This window comes from Desmodus rotundus, chromosome 10 (genome assembly GCF_022682495.2).
Source record: "Desmodus rotundus isolate HL8 chromosome 10, HLdesRot8A.1, whole genome shotgun sequence".
NCBI lineage: Eukaryota > Metazoa > Chordata > Mammalia > Chiroptera > Phyllostomidae > Desmodus > Desmodus rotundus.
The window spans coordinates 75,592,842-75,603,230 of record NC_071396.1 but is presented as its reverse complement, the minus strand read 5'-3'; the positions used below and the strand labels follow the sequence as shown (position 1 = coordinate 75,603,230).

General features: G+C 43.9%; 1 pseudogene; it reads left to right on the top strand.

Annotated features, from left to right (window-relative positions):
- Window positions 1-1,004: 1,004 nt before the first annotated feature.
- On the top strand, window positions 1,005-1,672 carry LOC112322911 (GTP-binding nuclear protein Ran-like; annotated as a pseudogene).
- The last annotated feature ends 8,717 nt before the right edge of the window (window positions 1,673-10,389 follow it).

Genomic DNA, 10,389 nt, shown 5'->3' with positions numbered 1-10,389 from the left:
AGCTTGTAGCTGTAGCATTCCAGCCTCTGTCTCTGTCTCACCTGGACTTCTCCCTGTGTCTCTCTGTTTTTCTGTGGCCTTCTTACAAGAACACCTTCCAATAGGGCCCACTCTGATCCAGCGTGCCCTCCTAACTAACGACACCTGCAAAGGCCTTTATTCCAAATACATTTGGTCACATTTTGAGTTCCTTAGTAGAAAAGGATTTCGGAGGGTCACTATTCAACCCAGTATATGGAGATGATGTATAACAAAAGAGCCATTATAAGAATTAAATAATATAGATAAAGCACCTAGTACAATATAAGCATTTATCATCATCATAGCCATTATCATCACCATCATCATCATCATCCGTCATCTCTGTGAAAGGATTGTATTTCTAAAAACTTTCTATCCAGCTAGCTAAGGAGACCACAAGTAAAACTATGAAGTAGACTTAGGTTCAAATCTGGGCTGGGCAACCTCTGGTAAATTACTTAACCTCTCTGAGTTTCAGTTTCTTTATCCTCCACGCTGATGGAGATATATGCAGGAGTGAGCAAAAGTAGGTTTACAGTTGTGAGTATACAAAACAGTTTATTCTTGTATTATTATTTATTAATTATTGTAGTATTTTCCACACAAACAACTATAAACCTACTTTTGCCCACCCCTGCATATATCTCCACTGGTGCGGATAAAGAAATCATATATATACAACCTCCAGCCCTTAAATGGCATTTGCTGTGTGCCGGGCACTGTTCTACGAGATTTACAAATATTATCTCAGCCAATCCTCAGAACAACCCTGTGAGTTTAGGTATTATTATTATTATCTTTATTTCACAATCAAGGAAGTTGAATCAGCAAGTATTTTAAGACAGTTGCTTAAGGTCACATAGGAACTAAGTGATGAAACCAGAATTCAAACCAAGGCAGAATGGCTCCGAACACCTCCAAGATTAAAGGAGAAGGTTTACGAGTCGGATGGGCCCAGAGACTCTTCTGGAAGTCACATCACAATGGCTGCCCAAGGAGAGCCCCAAGTTAAGTTCCAACTTCTATTGACTGGTGATGGTCACTTGTATTGACTGGCACTGGAAAAACTACATTCATTAAATGTCATCTGATGGGTGAATTTGAGAAGTATGTAGCTACCTTGGGTGCTGAGGTCCGCCCCCTTGTGTTCCACACCAACAGAAAACCTACTAACTTCAGTGTAAGGGGTACAGCTGGCCAGAGGTTTGGTGGACTGAGAAATGCCTATTCCACCCAAGCCCAGGGGGCTATTATGCTTGATATCACTTCAAAAGTTACTTACAAGAATGTGGCTAACTAGCATAGAGATCTGGTACGAGTGTGTGAAAACATCTCCATTGTGTTGCGTGGTTATCCACAATAACAAAGTGGATATTAAGGACAGAAAAGTTAAAGGCAAAATCAACTGTCTGAGTCAACTGAAAGAAAAATCTTTGGTATATGACACTTCTGCCAAAGAGTAACTACAACTTGAAAAACCCTTCCTCTGGCTTGCCAGAAAACTAACTGGAAGACCCGAACTCGGAGTTTGTTGCCATGCCCGCTCTGGCCCCACCAGAGGTTGTCATGGGCCAGCTTTGGCAGCACAGTGTGAGCATGACCTACTGTGGCTCAGACCACCGCTCTCCAGGATGAGGCTGATGACCTGTGAGAGACGGATGCGGGAGCCCAGCGCCAGAAGCTGGTTGAACAGACAACTGCCCTGTGGGGTCAGTGGTGCCCCATATTTGCCACGTCGCTATGTAGCTAAGCAGAACCTGTGCTTGATTTGGGATGCTGAAGGAGATGAAAGGGCTTCGGGGTGAATGTGGCAGTTAAAAAAATACCTTCAGTTTTTGGACCTGCATATTTCTTCAGCTGTTTTGGAATGCAGTTGTTTCCTTATTGAGCTGCAAATATGAGACTGCTACAGCCAAATCACAATATTCAGGGGTGAAACCTTGTTTGTTACTGTCATTCCCATTCCCTTTTGTTTAGAATCAGAATACAGTTGTATTTCAAATATCTAAAAAATAATAAAAATTAAAAAGGTTTAAATAAAACATTTAGTCAGCACTCAGTATATGTGAAGCAATCAATAAATGGTGATATAGTAACTGCAGCTTCTTCTTCCAACCTTTCCCCTTTTCCTGACCTTGGGGCTGCCTTTCTCCTTTCCTCTTTCTCTCAGTTCAGACGCTTGGGTTGTTACTCCTGTTGACATTAAGCTGGAGCCAAGTTTCCATATTTAAATGTTCAGACTGCTCAAGTTCCACTCAGTTTCCTGGGGTATCTTGCCCTCATTTTTATCTTGTTATTCTCCCCAGTGTCCTGTGACCGTGGTTGATGGAAGGGTCAGAGAAGGGGAGGGAGCCAGAGCTGTCTCTGGCAACTGGTAAACAGTGGGTGCTTCTTTCCTGGGGTGGGAACAGAGTTAAGCAACAGGCTGTAAGACATGTCTCAGGAACAGCCACCCAATGGGGCTACCCACTAAACCCAGGACCTTGCGTGCTGTCCTTGAAACAGAGATCCTGGAGAGATCTGTCATGGAGCAAAACCTCCCTGAGCATGTGGATCTGCGATGGCATTAGCGGTGTGGAGAGCGAGCTATCTCCTGAGCGTCCATCCTGGGGCGCAAGTGGGTTCCCAGCCGATGCCCTGTTCTCACCTGTCCCACGCTGCCCTGAGCAGGAGATGTCCACACAGCTGTAGTGCAATTTTGGGGGACTTGGGATCAACTCCACCTGCTGCTAGTCAGGCTCTGCCCTCCGGTACCTGGTACAGTAGGAGGAGCAGGAACCGCACCCTAGCAGGCTTCCCCTCTGGCTCTCTGGCTGTTGCCAGAACCCCGGTGTGGACACGGCGGCTGTCACAGAAATCAGCATCAAGAGGGTGTGCATGCCTACCCAGAATGGGGGTTCTGTGTAGGTCCAATGATAACTTAAGCAACTTCTGGGCAAGTCTGTTCACTCTCCCCAAACCAACAGCATGAGGACAGGCTTTCTCCAAGAGGTAAAGTGAGGGGCCGCACTTGGTAGATTGTGACACAGGCTACTGCTGCTCCACCCTTCTGCTTTTGGGGTCCCTCCCCCTAACCTCCCAAGGAACTTGTGTCCTTGTGCCATGCGGAAGCAGCCACCCACTCAAACAGCCCTGCTTCCCTCCTTTCTTCCTCATAAGACTTACCTTTCCTCACCCCAGACTTCTGAGACCTCTGCCTCACTTTGGTAACAATGGAAGTTACTAAAGGAACAAATCTTGCTAATTGGTCAACCAGCTACAGGCTGCACCTCCCAGGTGCCTTAACCCAGGTCAAATGTATGAAAATGTGACTTGTGGAGAATTCCCTAATCTTTAGCTAATTTTTAAATTTGTTGCTGTTCACCTGTGGGCTGCTAAGATGTAATGAGGAGTTTACAGTTGATGCTGTGAGGTGAGGGGGTGTTTCTATGAACTGGTCACTAAGCCCATGAATCCCACTAACATAAAGTAATAAAATCTTTGTGCTGGGAGCCATGGGGAAGCTGGACAAGTGACCTCGTCCCACAAGCGCCTGAGCTCCAGGAGGTGTCAGGGCTGAGGCCGCTCATGCTTTGTGGGCTCCCTAGCGTGTGTGGCCCCGCCGCACACAGCCCTCCCTGGTTCCTTCTCAGCCAGTCAGCCCAGATGCCTCTGCTCGGTCCCCTGGAGTCCTCGGGGCTGGTCTGACAGCAACAGGGCTCAGCTCAGCCTGGACATAGTAACAAGGATTCTGAGCTCCCAAGCAGTGATTGTGCCCTCCAGGACGCATAAATTACAACCAATTTCTTTTTCTATCTGTCCTCGCTTTGCTTGCTTTTCAATTCTGACTGAAATGCGTGGAAAGCCTCAGGATTTTCCTTGCCTAATACCCTCCTCATGCTTGTTGCTGTATTATGAATACATACACATATACATACATGTTATTTGTCTATTCCATATATGCAAATGATTTGTCTATTTCAAGTACCTCATAACAATGGAGTTATACAATATTTGTGTGTTTGTGTCTGTGTGTGTGTATAAATTCCAGTTAAATGAGGTAACTGGAATAATCAGATTCATAGAATGGAGGTTACCAGGGGTTAGGGGGAAGGAATGGAGTTAGTGTCAAATGATGATGGTTGCCCAACACTGTGAACATACATAATGCCCCTGAACTGTATATTTGAAATGGTTAAAGTGATAACTTTAATGTTATGTATATTTTACCACCAACATATAGAATTAATATTACATGTATATTAATATTTCACATATTAAATACATTATATATTATAATATATACTAGCTCAAATCTTATTTAGATATACTTATATAACTAATTTGGGGCAGCTTACATTTTACTTTTTGAGCTCTCCCCTTTCATATTGTATGCCTTGGTTTGGGTCTTTTGTCTCCTAAGTATCCCCCAGGTTTGGGTTTTACACAATCAAGAGTAGTGCCAGGCTGATAAAAACCCCACAGCCTTCTCCTCCCGCATTCCCCACCCACCCCCCGCTACCCTCTTCTCAGTGCTTTTAAGCAGAAAGCTTTACTAGTTAAAGAAAAAGTCCTTGATTTTCAGTGGTACATTTAATAATTCATAAATCATGAGAGGTTCAAACAGGTTCAAAGTTTAAAAGTTTAAAAGTTTTGCTGGAGCTTTAAAGTTTAAACTGTCAGAGGCTTTGACAAAAAACTTTTCCTGTCTGGAATATTTAAGATTGTTGTGTCATATCATATTCAGGGCTCTATCATATCCTCTTCTTCCAAAACGTTTCTCCTAAGAAAATCCTGGAGTCGCTGGCACCAGGCATTTTCTTCGTGGCCCTGAGGTCCGGGATCCAGAAGGTCAGCAGGTACAGGGAGCCGGCTGGGGGAGGGGGGGGGGGCTGCGACAACCCACATCTGGAGGGGAAGCACTTCGTTGGCCAGAATCGCCATGGCATGGGGATTTCTCTTTAAAAGAATGAAAATTGTAAAATGAGATCCTGGCAAATGTGTGTAACGAGGTCTTGGCGGAAGACAGTGAGTTGTGTATAATCTGCTATTTCAAAATCTAGAAGCAGAGAGGCCAAATCTTCCGCTGGCCTCGAGCTGACCTCTAATTTTTCAGGCATAATTACTGTATTTGCATGTGCAATTGAGTGTGGTGTCAGCCACCCACGCCAAAGCACTTTCTGCAGTGTTTTGGGACAGGAACGAACACAGTCATTTCCCTCTCAGACTGTATTTGACCGAGCAAGCATAGAACATGGAGGTCAATTCTGACGCTCTGGCCTTGGACCCTGACTCTGCAATATACTAGGCTGTTTTGCTAATATTGTATTTCTCAGAAACCTACCATGGTTCCCACTGGCCTTTCAGGTCAGATCCGAGGACTTAGTCATGAACTTTCAGTGTGACTGCGCCTCCCATCAGACTCTCACTGCAGACAAGCAAACCCACCACCTCCCCTCCCACCTGCCTTGCTCACTGCTTTCTCCAACCCTTCCTGTTTGCTGTTGCACACAGCTGGGATTTTCTTCTCTTTTTCACCAAACACTTTACATTTCTTCAAAATTCTCCTTACCCGTAGGTCCCAGAAGCCATCAGCATTAACACCATCAACAACATTGGCATAATCAAAATCTTTCCCCAGGTGCCAGGACTTGGTGACAGGATTTTGTAAATGACCTTGTGACATGAATGTAATAGTTCTGGACTCCCAACATTGGCGCCAACCTTTGGACAATCATAACTGCACTTTGACATAAATTACCTCCTTTGATCCTAACATCCTCCCACCCACACCTTCGCCTCCTGTGGGGAGACTTCACCCCAAAGTGTCCTCCTGGCTTCTCCAAGAATTGCTAGTGAGAAGACCCAGCACCCATTTTCAGGTCTCTCCTAGGTGGCCGCCTAGTGGCATCTCTTGACCCTATTCTCTTGACTTGAATTGACTCGTTTCCTCTCTTTTCATGCCTACCTCTGTGACTCGTGTAGGCCTACTTCTCCAGCTCCTCTCCCTCCAGTGTGGGGTGCTCCCCCTTCACTCCATGGTGCTGCCCGTGGTCCAGCTCCTTTGCCTATGGCTTGAGCTACAACCCTTATCCTAGTGGCCCCAAGTCTGGGTCTCTGCTTCTCAACTATCTCCTGGGCCCCAGCTCTACCACCTTCCCATCTCTAAACTGGCTCCCCAAATGAGAGTCCAGCAAACTCAAAAACCATTTATTGATCGCCTACCCTCTGAACTAAAAATCAGTATGATATTTCATGTTCATTCTGCCAATGCTCCTTTTGTAATTCCCAGTTACTGGGTACCTGGTCGTCCAAAGTAGAAATCTTGGGTTCACCCTCAATGCCTTCCCCCTCAACTTTCTTATCTGAATTGAGAGTGAGCCCTGTTGCTTGGATACTAACAACCTCTCTCCCATCCTCTCACTCTTCTCATCCCACCAGTACTTCCTTCATTCAATCTTTCATCATCTCTAGTCATAACCGTTGTAATTACCTCATTTCTGGTTGCTCTCCTCATAGTCTTTCCTGTAACAAACTTTTCAAGGTCTAACTGGAAACAGTCATGTCACTGCCTGTCAACTGCTGCGTTCCCCAAAGCTGCCATCCACACTCCCTTCCCAGTCTGCCCCCATTGGCCTTCTCAGCTCCATATTCCACCACAAACCTCCCCCTCCCTTGCTCTTCACTCTGTGCTCTGGCCAGACCAAACTTCCTTCTGTTTCCTGAGCATGCAGCCTCATTCGTATCTTCGTACTTTTGAAGTCTCCTGCCTACTCTGTGCCTGGTGAGTCCTCATTTCTTCATCGAGCCTAGCTCACCTCCATTGGGAAGCTTTTAGGGATTTCTATCAGCAGAGAGACTCCCTCCCTCCCTCACACTCCTAGACTGCTATGTCTCACACTCAGGGCCCTTCCATTGGACATGCTGCCCTTACTTGTGGGACCCTCACTGTTTACTGTTGACCCCTCAGCACCTAATACAGTGTCTTGCCCTGCAGGTGCCAGCTTCTTTTCTGAATGAATTAAATCTCATGGCACCAAATGCCACTCTCTGGATAGCTAAGTGTCGTTAGGGGTAAAGCATAATTCTTACTTCAGATTCTTTGTTCCTCTCTGGCTGCAACCTGATAAAATGTTCACTATTCCTGTATGATAAGTTTGAAGAGAAAACAGGAAAAATCTCAAGTAGATGAATCTTCTCTCCCCAGCCAACTCATCTACCTTTCTCTGTGGGTTGTAAAATCCATTTATCCAGCCGCACACATTTTAAGTATCATGTATAATGTTCTGGTTTTAACTAGAGTGGCTATAAATTATTTTATGCTAAAACCATACAGATATTTGTATGGCTCATGGAGAGCTCTGTAGTTGAATCTCTGTCCTGACAAGTGAATTAGGATATCTTAGAGAAATATAGGCATTGTGATATTTCTGGGTAGGTTTTCCTTTGCTTCAGTCTATGGGGAGATGGCATAAATTATTCTCGTATATTTCAGGCTTTGAAGTCAGACAGACCAGGGTTTAAATTCCGGCCCCATCAACATGTGACCTGTAGCTGTAGCATGTCACTTCACCTCTGCACCCCAGTTTCCTCATCTGTAAAACGGAAAAAGTGATGCCTCACAGGGTCATTGTAAAGATGAAGTGAGAGCATTTACCCCAGAGGAAGCCTTCAATTGTGGCTAAGGTAAGTGCTTGAATGCTAATGCCTGACCCCTTAATGCTAAAGATTGCCCTAACCATTAGCACAGGAAGTGCTTTACGTATTGTGTAATTATACATGCACACCCACACAAAGGAATACGTAAATATATACATAAATATAATTCCTGTGTATCTGTGTACGTATATATATTTATGTGTGTGTGTGTTTGTATTGCCTGTAACAATGTATAATCCTTGCTCTAACCCTATGATGTAGGTACTATAATAATCTCCACCTTACACTCGAAGAAATTGAAACAGATTAAATAACTTGCCCAAAGTCACACAGTTGATACGTAACAGACCCGGAATTTAAGTCTAGGCAATGTAGAGTCAAATACCATGCTCTGAACTCCAATTAAAATGTTCCACGATGCCTCGGTGCACTCTTCAAGTCAGTAAGTGGAAACTGCCATCGCCATCACCATAGCCATAGCCATTGCCATCCTTGTTGTCCAGGACATGCCCGCACGTCTATCTCATTCTACAAAAGTGCTTTGGCTGGGCTGGCTACCCAGTCAGCCCTAGGGTGGTAACTTTGTGGCACAAATAAAATTGTATTCAGCGGGCAGCCTCTGGGGTGGTCCCAAAGGTCAATCCATTATGATGCTAATATTTGGGCAGTAGGAAATACTATCAAGGGAGACCTTGGGATTTCAAAAGGGTCCAGCCAGGACACAAACTGGCACATTCAGAGTGTGTGGCCCTGGCACAACTTCATCCCATTGCTTGTTGTCGTCCTTCTTTTAGCTGGAGAAAGAGACCAATTGATTCCCGCCTCCCAACCAACTCCAGTCAGACAGTGAGATTTTGTAATCATGTCTGTCTCAGATCACGGCCCACAGAAATCAGACATGGAAGCATTTGCTTGGGTTGTCCAACATTCGCATCCTGAGCCAGGAAATGAGAACTTCTAATCCAGGGTCACTATTCTGTTATAAAAATCAAAATTATTTGTAAAATATGTAAGTACAATTGCATGCCTCTGAGAGCCATGTACTTATTTACCAGAAATTTTATTTCTCCTGTATGTTCTGTTCTTCCCAGTTACCACTACATTTACTGAACATCCTCCATTACCTATTTTTCCCAAACTTCCCCCTACAAGTATGTTCTTTGCATTTACCTCTATGAATGGTCTTTATCCTCTGTAGTCTGTGCAAAATTTATATGTGTGCTTCCTGAAATATTTTTGCTTTTGGAATCTGGTAGATCTGCCTTTCAATACTGACTCAGTTTCACATTAGGCAAGTTGCCTTCTCTAAATCTAAGTTTTTGTGAATGTAGAATGGGTGTAATAAAGAAGCCAACTTGATATGATCGCCTGCAATAATAACATAACACTCACTGAGAATTAACATATGTTGGTTACTGTGCTAGGTGCTTTTTCCCAAGCTTGCAAGCAAAACTGTTAAATAATACAAATTTTAAAAAATTACTATTTTTTTAGATTATAACCCTGGCTGGCATAGCTTAGTGGATTGAGCACGAGCCTGCAACCCAAAGGGTCGCCGGTTTGACTCCCAGTCAAGGCACATGCCTGGGTTGCCAGCAAGGTCCCCAGCAGGGGGCACATGAGAGGCAACCACACATTAATGTTTCTCTCCCTCTCTTTCTCCTTCCCTTCCTCTCTCTCTAAAAATAATGAACATCTAAACAAAAAAAAATTTTTTAAGAGAGATTATAATGTCCTATTTGGTACCCACCCTCTTTCTAGGAGGTACATCTCCACCCTGATGGAAGGGAATGAAGACCGTCCCATCTGTCTGACCCCTGCCCCCCACAGCACCGAAGCACAGGTGTCGTCTCATTTAATCCTGCCAAAAATCCTACAAGGAAGGTATTGTTTCCATTCACATTTTACAAATAAGGAACTGAAGTAACTTGCCCAAGGTCACCCAGTGAATAAGTGACAGAGGGATAAAATTAATTACCATGCACTATAACAATTTTTTAAAAAGTAGCAATAACAACAATAACAACAGTGGTTATTGAGTAGGCACCCTGTGCCAGGCACTGTTCTAGAAGCTGTACATGAATTATTTCATTGAATCTTCACATCAACTCTATGAGGTAGACACTCTTACTAAACCTGTTTTTACAGATGTGTAGCTTGAGAGGGAAGTGTGTTAAGCGATTTGTTAAAGGTTGCGTGGTTGGTAAATTGAGAGTCAGAACTTGAAACCCGGCAGTCCGAATTCGGAGCTGGAATCTGTCCTATGCTGTCTTTCTAAAAGGGCTATCGTGAAAAAGGCATATAAAGGGCCTATCCCAATGCTTGGCATATATTTTTTTTCAGCACAGTATCATCATTGGTATCACTAATACACTGGTAGTCAATATTTTAATATTATTATGTTTTGTAAGACCTCTCTTCACTCATCTGTAGAATGTGATCTTCAAGCAAAAATCTGAGTGGACAGGAGCCCTTATTCTGTGATTTATGCTCTTTGATCTTCGCTCATCTTAACTGCCTTCTGTAAATGTCAACAGCAAGGTGCCCACCCTAATCCAGGTTGTCATTATCCCAAGTTTTCTCTTCCAGAACCTTTCTAGTAAAATGATCCTGCAAATCGCTTTTGCTTTCTGCATCAGCTGTCTCAATTTTCTATTGCTATATAAAAAATTACCCCAAGTTTAGTGGTTTAAAACAACACATATTTATTACTGAACAGTTTCCGTAGTC